Source organism: Vicugna pacos, chromosome 4, assembly GCF_048564905.1.
Source record: "Vicugna pacos chromosome 4, VicPac4, whole genome shotgun sequence".
Classification (NCBI taxonomy): Eukaryota; Metazoa; Chordata; class Mammalia; order Artiodactyla; family Camelidae; genus Vicugna; species Vicugna pacos.
The window spans coordinates 25,144,981-25,158,059 of record NC_132990.1 but is presented as its reverse complement, the minus strand read 5'-3'; the positions used below and the strand labels follow the sequence as shown (position 1 = coordinate 25,158,059).

The following is a 13,079-nucleotide window of genomic DNA, read 5'->3' as shown; positions in this document are numbered from 1 at the left end:
TTATAATGGCCAAGACATGGAAGCAACCTAAACATTTGTCAACAGATGATTAGATAAAGAAATTGTGTGTGTGTGTGTGTGTGTGTGTGTGTATACACACACACACACACACACACACAAGAATATATGGTAGAATACTATTCATCCATAAAAAAGAATGAAATAACGCCATTTGCAGCAACATGGATGGACCTGGAGATTGTCATACTAGGTGAAGTAAGCCAGAAAGAGAAAGAAAAATACTATATGATGTCACTTATATGTGGAATCTAAAAAATGACACAAATGAACTTATTTACAAAACAGAAATAGACTCACAGACATAGAAAACAAACTGATGGTTACTAGAGGGGAAGTGGGGTGGAGGGATAAATTGGGAGTTCAAGATGTGCATATACAAACTACTATATAAAAAAAAGATAAACAACAAGGTCCTACTGTATAGCACAGGGAACTATATTCAATATCTTGACACAGCCTAGAATGAAAAAGAATATAAAAAGGAATATATATATATATATATATATATAATATATATATATATATATATATAACTGAATCACTATACTGTATACCAGAAATTAATACATTATAAACTGACTAAACTTCAATTAAAAAATTTACAAAAACAAACAAAAAAAGAGTAGCTCCATTTTTATCCTTTCACTCTGACTACTTTGTCACATGTGTCGCCCTGAGGTTCACCTATAGCCCCTGAAGACGCAGAACCCTCGAGGTGCTGAGCTTCCTTCAAGACTCACTGCGCTGAGCTGGGCTGAGACCCGGGGGAGATGGGAAGACATCTCCCCCCTTTCTGCTTATGCCCTTCCCACGAAAGCTGGATGGGGATGAGTGTTTTGGTAGCTATCTCTGTAAAGGTTAATCCTTGACCCCTTTTAGGTGTCAGTGCCAAAAGGAAGCTCTCTCTAGACTCCCAGCTAGGGACTAAGGAGCTGTGCGTACTCACATCAGGCCTGCGGCTTTGCTTTTCACAGTCTCGTCACCCAGCACTGCAAGTGCCTCTTGTCTTATGTCCTCATTAGCCTGAAAGCTCCATGAAGACAGAGATATTGTCTACATTGTATATTCTTACGCTCTCTCTACCTATCATTATACCTGATATATAATAATAGCAATAATTTAGCAATTATGACAAGAATAAAAGTTACAGTGAATACTTGCAGAATAATTTTTCTGAACCAAGCACTCCTCTAAGTGCTTTACCTGTACAAGTTCCTTCAGTCCTCGCAACAACCATGTGAGGGAAACACTATGATCACCCACGTTTTAGGTATGGATAAACTGAGGCACAAAGAGGCTTAGTTACTTGCCCAAAGTCCCCTTGCAAGTAATGAGTGGAAGGAATTTAAACATAGGAATTGGGATCCACAGCTCATGTGCTTCACCAACTAGACTATGTGCCATCACCCTGCACGAGATAGCATGGTACCACGCTCTACAAATGTAGTCAGACTCACATAAGGACCCCACTTCCAGGGAGCTAAGGGGACTCCCAGCGTGACAGGGAGCCAGGAGCCCCAGTTTATGGATGGGACAGGACTGTGAACAGGATGTCAGAGAGTAGGGTACCAAAGAGTCGATGGATGGAGCACGTGGAAGAGAGTAAGGGACACAGTAAGGGGCTGGCATAAGAGGGAAATCTGAAGAAGACAGAGATATCTAAGGAGATTTTTGCGTATATTTCTACATGAGGCCATCTCTAGAATTCCCACACCACCTCTTCTAGAAAACCTGTAGTAAGGATCTACATTATTTTTTTAATTTGGTTTTTTTTAAGTAAGACCCCTTCCTAAGACTGGGCTCCACAGAGTTCCAGAATCGACTCAGGTTTTACAAGCAGTTTGTGAGGTGTGTGAATTAATAACCACGGCCTCAACTCTGTCTTTGGGTCTCTTGGCGGAAGAATGAGAATAAACTGTGAGGGTTGGAGCTTGAAACCAGTTGTATTTAGGATCTCTGATCAAGCTCCCTCTTGTTTTGGAGTTCGGGATAAATGTATTCAAGAAACTGTGAAAGAGAAAAAGGGAAGGAAAAGATGAGATGGAGCGGAAATAAGAATCAGAGAAAGTGAGAGAGGCTGTAGAAAAACCCGCTTCTTTGATTTGTATGGTGTGATTTCTGAAATTGCTCCAGCCTCTACATAAATCTACAGGATTTATGTGGCTTCATTAATCACACTTTCTTTTGAAATGGAATTTTCTGCCTTGGAGCCTTTGAATGTTGACGTCCAAATACAATATATTCTTTTAAAATCACCTCTGGATAAAGACAACACTGTTGAGGTAATTCCCCTAGATTGTAGGTGGAGTCGGTTTGGTCCTCAGATCTGGATGATAATATGCTGAAAATAGAACTTCCCTTCAGAAAACAGAAGAGTTCTGGTATGATTAGGATCCCAGTTGTAGACATCCTGGGCCAGGAAAGGTGGAGGGGGAGGAAAAAAAAGAAAAGAAAGAAAAGGAAAAAAGAGCCCCTTGTCTTTGATGAATAACAAGCAGCGCCATCTAGTGGCAACTCGTGCTTCTCTTGGAGTCGGCTGGACCATGACCTCCCTGCCTAGCTCTTTGCTCCTTATCAGAGGAGCTGGAATACCCAAGTTCATGTTTCTGCTGGCAGCGTGACCTGAAATCAAATGGCAGGGCTTAAGTGAACACACCAGTGTGTTCAAACTGCTGCCGACCGGAAGCTGAATCCAAGGCATGTTTTTCTGTTTGTTTTTTGAAGGTTGATTTTTAAATGTTGGGAAGGCCACACAAACAAAAATGCTGGGAAGAGACAGACGGGAAGGAGAAGATGCTCCTTGTCACGGGGAGTCACACCAGACACACATCACCTTATCTGACCCTCATATTCCTCCTGTTTTGCTCATCAGTCAAAGCACAAAGAGGTCAGCGCAGAGTCAGGCTGCCAGAGCAGCAGAGGTGGGATTTGAACGCCCATCTGCTAGAAAAGCTTCCTCTCTGATTCAGTTTTTGTGGGAATTTTCCTCTGCCAGCCAGCTCCCTGGGAGGCTCACGATCTTCAGCCCTGCAGGGTGACATGGCTGAAATAAGTCACAACACCTTAGGACAGGTAGGGGCACGGGCAGCCTCTTCACTGTCTCCAGCTTCCTGATGGCTGAGCTACAGGAAGAGAAACAGGCCACCTGTCCCCTCTCAGCGCTCAGATTCTGTGGGTGAACTCGCAGTCACTGTTGGTGAATAAGGGCTCCCTTTCTGCAAAGACACCACCAGCTGCCATGCCTGGGGACATGCTGCTCCAATGAGCTGGGCCGGAAGCCCTCCCACCCCACAGCGGGGCCTGCAGCCCCAGCCCAACCAGCCTGCCTGCCCCGCGCTGCTCCCTGAAAATCAATCCCATCCATTCAGATTTGGTTCTAATCAATCATTTTCTATGCACTAGTGTATTTTTATTGCACAAAAACAAACTTTAACTAGATTCTTTATAATCAGGAACTAGATAGATGTTGATATTTGAAATAATGAAGTACTCATCTGATTATCAATTTACTTGAGGCTGTTCAGTGTATGACCTGATCAGAAAAACAAATGTTAATTTGTTTCCTTTACAAAAGCTCATGGAAGAATGGAATAGAAAATACTGGGATGTAAACAACAGTTTAATAGGTAACTGGTGGAGATGAAGAAGATAGCTCTGGTCTACTCTCTTACACAGAGCAAGAGACATTCAGCTAAAGCCATAAGCTTATGGTAATAAAGCAAGCATATGTAGTTTTGAATTTTTAATTGAGTTACTCAATTACAGTTACATAGATAAAACGTTTTGCTTGAGTAAACTCCAACAGACCACTGCAGCTACACCAACATGAGAGACTGAAGACTTCCTGTTGCTATCTTATCTGATGCCCAAGAAAAGAAGAACAAGGTTTCCTGACTTTTCAATAAGCAAATGATTTCACAATTTGAATAAACAAATCTTGGGGATAATGATGCCATTGATTGGTGAGAACTACAGCTGCCAAAGACATGTGATCAAAACAAGGTTTCTGTTCCACTCTGGGATTTCATCCGTAATGATAAAAGGCTGTCAAGGACTCCAGTTGGTGAATGGCTCACCTTTGCCCTGAAACCCTTTATAGCTGATGTTTTGGAGAGATACTTTTTGAAGGATTAGATCAGAGTTACTCTGATTTTCCATCAGCAGGTCATGGCTTTGGTACAAAATGCAATGTGAGCATGGAAACTATAATGGGGTCTGTTGAGATGTATGTAAAATACTTGAAAAAAACTAAAAGCACATATTATCTCAAAGATAATACATTTAACAATTAGAATTAATTTCCTCTGATAACTCAGGCTTTAACATTTGTGAAAACGAACTTGATGTGGGTTGTAGAACAAAAACCCAATACATTCTTACATCAGCAAGAAGGCAAGATACGAAACTCATCATCAGCAAACTCTCTGTTGATGAAAACCACCAGTGGTTTTTATGGCCCTCGGTCACGGTAACCGTGTGAAGCGGGAGTGAACCAGGATGGCAAACTTGAATAAAGACCTGGTCACTCGGTGGACTGTGACTTGTGCTACCCCCGGTTAGAGTATACATCAGTTTTTAAATTTCTGAGACCCATGCCAAGAACCGCTGTCCTAATGGAAATTCTACTCTAGGGAGGCTGGATGGAAGATAAGGGCACCATGCAGCCTTGAATAAATAAGAATAAATATAATTTGTTGCAACCCTACTAGGTACCAGTGTTGCATTTCTATCAGGAGCCTTGGTAGTAAGTGTTTTTTGTCTGTTTGTACAGTATTTTTTAAATTCTTGCATTAACTACCTCCTTCTTTTGTATGTATTTTTTGAATCTGAGAGCTTAGGTAACTTGCCCAAGTTCAAGTGGATTTTTGCTGGGAGAGTCAGAAGACTGTGCTCTCTCCTGGCCAGGGTGGAAAAGCAGTCATCCAGGCAAGGAGGCTCCCCTTTGGTGGAGACCGAGGGGAAAGCGTGAAGTGCTTCCTTGTTTAAGCACTTGCTCTGACTCTGTCCCTAAGTTCCAGGAGTCCGGACAACTGTCATATTCTGACACCCTCGGACACCCCGCCCCCCAAATGCTTTTCTTTTTTCACAAGGCAGTAGAGATGTTAAGAGTCTGGGAACTGAACTCATGGGTTCGTGGAAATAGCCACCAAATGGTGAGCTCTAGTAATGCAATGGGATAAACACCCCAGGGAGACTAGTGAGGTCTGGCAATTCCCTCCCTTTGGGACTGGCCGTAACAAGGGAAGGGCACCCTCTGTGCTACATGACTCTGTTCCCATGGGCATAGCTGATTGGCCCAGTAATGGACACCTGACCCAAACTAATCCAATCAGATCTTGCCCCAGGATTTTCTACAGTAACTGTCTTGTAGGCAGCAATGCTGTAAGATATAAGGAGCAGGGAATGCTGCTGGCTGCTATGTTGGCTGCCATGTTTCTTGCCACAGAGAAATTAATTTAAGAGAATAAAAGCAACATTCAGAAAGAAAAGTGGGACAAGATGGAGAGAACGTGTCCTGATCACCCTTAACAACTTGGTTTCTATTGTTTCTGAAGTCCCCTTGTACTCGTGCCTGGGTACACGCCTCTCTGTAAATCAGCTGTATTTCTGTCACTTGCAACCACTGCATTCCGACTGACACTCTCCCTCCTCGAATGATGAATTCATTGCATTTTCAGTCTCCCAATAGGATACCAATAACCTTGGGTGGGCTTATTTTCCAAGCTGTTTTTAATCATAGAACAACGGCAAGTCAGTTGTCTTCTTAGAAGCATCTGAGAAGCTGAGATGGTCTTGCAGACTTGAGGCATTGGCCAGGCTACATCCTTTGGAGAAGGGGAGGTAGAATTTGTGAGGAATGTGGGGCCGAGGCTGGAGGGTGGGGTTAGGAAATAAATCACAGGAAGAAGAATCCTCAGAGTAGAAAACGGTCTTGACAGTGAGTCTTGGAGGAAACAGTAAACATATATATATATATTTTTTTTACTTCATACCATTCTGAGACCAATCTTCCTGGGCTAATAATCAAGTAGAAACTTCTCTTTTTTTGGAAGAGAGGGGCGATATTTTTGGCAGTTTTTCTAGAATATTATTTGTAAGAATTTGCTGAATTTGGAAAAACTTAACAGAACCTGTGCCTACTCTCAGCATATATTTTTATTTGAAACAGTTTTTAGTGTTACATAAATAGCAAGTGGGAGTTTGCTGGACTATCCATGAAACAGGGGCTAGAGACCTTAAAAAGTACCTTCTAGTGATCCTTTATTTAAAACATGGCGGGCCATAATTTTAGAGCAGTAAACTTCATTATAACATACTTACATTTGACATTTTCAGGCTGTATTGTTCATGTTTTTAAGTCTTGGAGAAAGGCCCATTAAAGCTGTGTTACTCACATTAATTCAACATTTAGCCATTTAAAATACAAACCCGTCTTTCGGAAAATGTCATTAAAAAAGTTTCACCATATATGGACATTATTTATTGCTTGAGCCCCATTGTCTACTTATAATATGCCCTGTATCAGACCCAAATGCCCACTTCAGAGAATTTCATTTTGAGCAACAACTGGCTTCTTACATTATCCAATGATGCAGGAAAGTTAAATTATAGCCAGTTCATATCATAGAAACAAAATGTTTCCTGCAATTACTGATAAGGGACAGTTCATTTTCTCTCTGTCATCCTGAAAAAAACCTCCTAACAACAATTCATGCCTGGTTAAACAGGATTTCCACATCTACTGCTGACATCTTTCCAAATAATTCAGGGTTGTTATTACTGTACAGCCCTGGCAAGGCTCAAAAGCAAGCAGACTTGACGAGTCTGCTCAAAGCAGAGCTTAAGTAGTTGTAATTAATAATAATTACATGCCCACTACACTCCAGTTTTATCATATTATCCGTCAAGGCAAATAAAAAAACCCACACACAACACGCTTGCAACAGGATTAGTGCATTAATAAAGCCACCCTGCATATGTCATCTCGCTCAAGTTTAAAATATTTGTAGCGGTTTCTGTTTTATTGATTTTCATCATGTTGTGTCTGGTTGCAAAATGCTGTGCGGCTGGAGCACGGTGGTGTTCTCTCCCAAAAGCCTCCTCCCCTCCTGCCGTGACTCGGATTCGAACCGAGGTTGCTGCGGCCACAACGCAGAGTACTGACCACTATACGATCACGGCGCGCCACAGGGCAGCTGAGCGCCTGGCTCCCTTTAGGAGTCACTGCAATATTAAAATTTGTGCAAACACTGCCATCTATTGCCTAAGTATGTGCATTTTCTTAATACGGGGAAAGAGGAGCAGGGTTTCGGGAATCTCTAATTATTTAAAGGAACCATAACAAAAGGGCCTGAACGTGAACCGAATATGGCCTTCTTGGCTGCTCGGGAAAACTGTATTAAGTGAGATCCCCTGGATTCACCCTCCGGGAAGCAGGAATCAAAGCAACAAGACTAAGAGAAGAACCCAGTCTATTGACTCATGCTTCCTGCTTTTAACCAATAACGAATCTGGGCTTCCCACCCCCAACCGCCACCACCAATTACGTTGCATTAAATAACATATGAATCTGAGCCTCCTTTGTGGTTTCTCCACCACGAGTCTTACTTCCATGTGCTTGGGCAGCACAGACAGCAAAAATATGGCAAGAACAAAACGGCCCGAGGCCTGGGGAGATTCAGAAAGGCTGAGGACGCCAGGGTAGGTGTGCCCTGGCTGAGGAAAAGCCTTCTTTCAAACTCATTGATCCCTAAAGCTAATTTTCCTTTTTTTGACTGTTTAGGTCTTCAAGCCACAATAACCTTAAAAAAAAAAAAACCAAAAAACTTCCCTATAACATTAGCCACTCACTACACAAAGAAATTGGAGAGCTCTATGCTAAATAAGTTTCAAGGGGACATTTTAAATATATTCCCTTGTTATAAAAATTAATCTGTATAAGACACTCCCCAAGGGTTGAAAAGAAAACACATAGAAAAACCCCTTTCTAATCGCTGGCTTGCTATCGGGATTCTCCTTTAAACCTCCCGAACAGAGCGGCCCCGGGAGCAGCTGGGGCTGGCTGGCACTGTGGATGGGGGGACCGAATCCATCTGCTGAGTGGGTGCCAGCAGCTCCAGTGCTTCTGGAAGGAGGATATTTCTGCAGATAAAAGCTTGAGACGCAAATGGTCACTCCCTCCCTCCCTCCCCTCTGATCATCTGCAGCCCCTTCTATCTTCCTTCAAACTCTCACAAATCCATTTTCCTCCCATGGTCACAGAGTAAAGTACTGCCCTGAGGTCCTGAGCCTTGCACATTCCGTGGGGAAAGCAAGGCGGTGCGCTCCAGGATGGACGGGAACGCGGGTGGGGGATCTGGTCAGAGGTCACTCGGTGGCACGGGGGCAAAGCCTGGCTGGCAGACGGGAGGTTCCCGAAGCACCATCATTTGTGTACCACCTTCATGGTTTTTGCTCTGGGCACATGCCAACAATAAGGGAAATCTCTCTTTTCTTAAAAAAAAAAAATCAACTCACAGAGTACAAATCGTAGAAACAGACTTTCTAGACTCGAATTTTGGCTCTGTCACTAACTGGGGGAACTCGGGCTGCTTCTTCAACCTCTGTGCCTCCATTTTCTCGTGTATAAAGTAGAGATAATATAAGTAGCTACTTCATAGAACTGTTATGAGGACTGAATAAGTTATGACATGACACAAACTTAAAGTACACCTGTCACGTAGGAAGCACTGTAGCAATGTTAGCTATATTATCTTGTTTAAATTCAATAAATAAATATTTGAAGGAAACTTTATGGTATTCAATTTAAAAAATCCCGCAGTATCATGTTCCATACATAGCGATCACTATAAAATAAACTGTGAAAACAAAACAATAGAATTAAATTCTAGCCAGACACTCTGAGCCCCAGTTCTGCTCTCAGTTAAAAAGGAAGGTGGGTGACAGGAGAACTGTTAAAAACATACTAGCCTCTGATCTTCTCTTCAGCTCATCTGAATCACGGGAAGAGATTTGAAAAGGGAATAATTTTCTCTTCACAGGATGCAATTCCATGACATGTCACAGTCATTACAGCCCCTCAGATGACCTCACACATTGTCTCAGTCAGCCTAGGTTCTGCTGCGTGACAACACCCAAATCTCAGCGGTGTCGAATAAAGAAGGTCTTTCCTTTGCTTGTATTCCATGTTCACTGCAGGACCCTGCTCCGTGTCTCCTCACTCAGGGACTTGAGCTAAGGCAGTAACTACTTCCATGAACACTGCTCATCACTTCACAAATGGAAAGAGAGCTCTGGAGGGTCAGGAACCAGCAGGCGGAAGCTCTTCTCACAGCTCACTGGCCACAGCTGGTCCCGTGGCTCCGTCTCACTACAAAAGCACCAGGAAGTGCAGTGTGCCGTGGGCCTGGAAGGCAGAGTAGGAGAGCTCAGGTGAACGGCACTAATGACTTCCAGCCACGCCACCAGTGGGAAAACCCAGCTTGGAGAAGTCTGGAAGGCTGTATACCTAAAGGCAGAGCCCACCTTTGAACACGTGAGAGAGGCCCAGCTCCTGAGTGGGGCTCACCAGGTTAAGGCTTTCCTTTGGCATCTGTATGGACTTGTCGTTTAGGGGATGATGTCAGTCATCTTCTGGGAGACTGAAATATTCTTGCCTGTTAAAGTGGAGTGGGGTTTTCTCCTGCCCATGAGTGTCTTCCTAGGGATATACATTCAGATTTCTTCCACAAGCACCAATACGTACAACCCACTTCAAAGGGCAAAACTGATGGACTCAAAACATGATTTCTGATGGCATTTCTAATCTCTTTGCAATCTACCCCCTGATTATTATTACATTTTGTTACTTTACTGTGTCAACCCTGGTGTTGTTATCACTCTCTCCCTAATATATCACTCACAAATACTCGTTAGGAACCAGCTATAGTCCAACCATTTCTCTGGATCTTCAAGATTCAGCAGAGAACTAGAGAGACATGTATCATGATTTCACAGTTTTGTTTGGAGAGACACAGATGAATAACAGATGAGTAAGCAGAATATATAAGTTGATGTCACAGAAGGGAATCCATATATTCATATATTGCTTAAAGTTAGTTTTTAAATTAGGTTGAATTAGAGAAAGCCAGGGAAGGCACGGTACCACTTGGAGAAGAGAGAGTGAAAAAGAGAGAGCGAGAGCGAGAGCAAGTTTACTTTGTCTCAAGCCCTCACTCCAGCCCTTCTACCTGTGTGACCCTGGGCAAGTCACTAGACCTCTCTGGGCCTCTATTTCCTCATCAGTAAGGTAAGGGGAATTGGACTAGATGAGCTGTCAGACTCTTTACATTTCCGACATGCCATAAATCTTAATTTAGAGAAATACATTCACAAACAATAGCCCAATGCCAAATGTGCAGATTTTGAAGGGAAAAAGACAATCCAAACAGATGAGTCCTTACAGCTATTTTTTATGTTTTTTGTTAAGTTCACAGAAGCTGTCCTTTTTGTCAGCTTCTAAGTGTTGTCAGCCATGTTTCCCTGCCCCTGGCAACATGTTTTAAATACACAAGCGTTGGTCTCTTGATTTCAGTTGGGAGGAAAGAAGAATTCCTTGCTTGTAAGCAGCACTTCACTACGGAATTCACTCCCAAAGAAGAAGATGGTGTGCTTCCCTCTTCAGGAAGTCTTTAAAAATAAGATTGCTGCTCACCAGCATCTCACTGCGAGACGCGAGGGAGCATCAGACTTTCCGCTTTTCCTCTTGCTGCCTGAATGCAAGAGTCTCCCTCCGATGGAGTCCTTACTTTCCCTGATTGCTCATGATGGATTCTAGCAGGGGAGCAGGAGCTGACAAGAGGGCCCTGGGACTGGTAGAGGCCTCCACCTCCCCAGCTGAGTCCTTCCTCTGGGGTCGACCCCCCTCTCTTTTCCCAGACCCAGTCCTGTTTCCTCCTCCTCTTCCCTCTTCTTAGCTGGCCTCCTCCCTCACTAGGGGTACGGAAGTGACAGTCAGATCCATCACTGGGCCGGAGGCCAAAAGCAGCAATCCGCTGGGTTGGGGCTGGCCCGGTGCCCAGTTTTCAGACAAAGACAGGTTGGGAACCCCCTGCAAGGAAGGCCCCTCTGTCCCCCTTCCCAGAGTCCTGTTTTCAGCCGGGGCCCAGCCACTGTGACCTTACAGGGACCCTAAAACGACTTCTTTCTTGGGCTCTTTCTCGAACCTCATCCCCATCTCAGTGAGCTGTGTTTGTGTGTGTGTGTGAAAAGAGGGAGGGAGGGGACATCTGTACAAATTTGGTACATGTAAGGGAATCTGGTACAGGTCAGGAACCAGGGATTGTTCACACGTGCCCCTGAGAATACTTTTGGGGGAAAACAAGGTATCTGAAAGCAGAGGAAGTCCAAGGAAATGGTGGCTCCAGATTTCAAACTTTCCAGCACGTCCCCACAATCAGAAAGACAGCCGGGAGCTAAAGGGTCTTAGATGTGACCATCTCCGTCACGTTTCCTGCGTGTATCAGAAAATCTTTGATTCTGAGAACTCACAAAACGTCAGAGCGCAACGCATTATTTTCAGAATGTTGCTAACCACAAAATGCTTTAACAGTTTACATTTTTAAGAGTAAACTGCCTGGAGTGCTTTTCCCCCTTGCTTATTAATGAATTCGATTTAACCAAGTCAGAAATCTCACTGTGGGGAAAGCAGCAATGGGGGGGGGTTGTTGGTTGTTGGTTTCATTTTAATTTTTTTTGCCCGAAGGCACCATTAGGAAACTCCAGATGCAAAGCCTTAATAGAATTCCTCATCTGACACAGCCCTCTGGAATACAAGGGCCTAACCTTTACGATCTGGCGGGCCAGGGGCCAGGCCTCTATTTGGAAGCCTTGGGAAGGGGGCTGATGCATTAGCGATCATACGAACAGCGAAGGGCCTGGGGCGGCAGAGAACTGGGGCTCTGCGTGCAGGAAAAGCAGTGGCGACGGGACCCCCTGAGGAAGATGGGTGGATGGTGGGGTCAGCTAAAAGAGGAGAGCCAGGGAACGCCCCCTGACCACATTTTCTCTTCCCATCATATCAGGAAGTTGAGGTTTTAAGAAAAAGAGGTGTTGGCAGGATGGGGACCAGTTAGCATCTTAGATTTATGGCCGTGAGGGCGCTAACCAATCACTGCAGAGCTCTGTTTCTTAAGGAGACCTCAGGGCAGGCTGCTGGGGGTTCTGAGGCCGATAGCCTTGGACAAATGACTTAATCTCTCTGGGCTTAAGTTTCCTTCATAAAAAGGGGATAATGATAATAATATCTACTTTATAGGGCTGGTGTGAGGATTAAATAAACATGCAACGCACTTTCAAAGACTACCCGGTACATAGTCAGACCTTAATAAATATTAGCTAAGTTTTGGGCAAACCAGACATGGGCGAGAGCTGCTCCGAGCTTCAGGCCAGGCTGAGGAGGTGTCAGGAGAGCAGACACAGGCCAGGACCCAGATCTGGCCTGAGGTTTACTGTCTGGACTCTGATCATGGTGGTGATATCAAGGCCCAGTTGCTAGTTAGATGCCAGAAGGAGGAATGACTCTGAATCTGGACGGGTGGTTTCAGTCCCAGAGATAAGGTCATGTTTGGGACACACAGGAAGACTCAGCAGAGGGGCATCAATGCACCATCAGAATGAAGACCCTCAAAGCAGAGGTGTGGTCCCTTCTGCCCTAAAGGAGCTGATATTGGAACTGATTCAGTCAGGAGATAAGTGTGGGAACGGGAGAAGAGCTCTGGGGTGGGAGCTGGAGGGAGAAGTTAAGACATGGAGGAGCCAAGAGTCGTTCGTTCCTCGAAGCTCCTTTACATAGAATGATCAAGGCATCGGCTCTCTGGCCGGACCTCCTCTTTATCCAGATCTTATTCTCAGGGTGGTGATGACAAGTTTGCTCTCAGCGTGATGGAGTTCTCACATATACCGGGTACCCGGCCTGAGGTGAGGTGGGGTTGGGGGAAATCCATGACACAGCTCTGCAAAGGAGCGGACTCTCTCTTACTCATCTTTCTCTCTCCCACACACGTCACCTCAATGCCTCG

The 13,079-nt window shown here is 44.3% G+C and overlaps 1 non-coding gene across 1 annotated transcript; it reads right to left on the bottom strand.

The window, feature by feature from the left end:
* Positions 1–7,131: 7,131 nt before the first annotated feature.
* On the bottom strand, positions 7,132–7,203 carry TRNAH-GUG (transfer RNA histidin (anticodon GUG)). The gene has a single exon. It is a non-coding gene; the product is annotated as a tRNA-His (tRNA).
* Between the last annotated feature and the right edge of the window lie 5,876 nt (positions 7,204–13,079).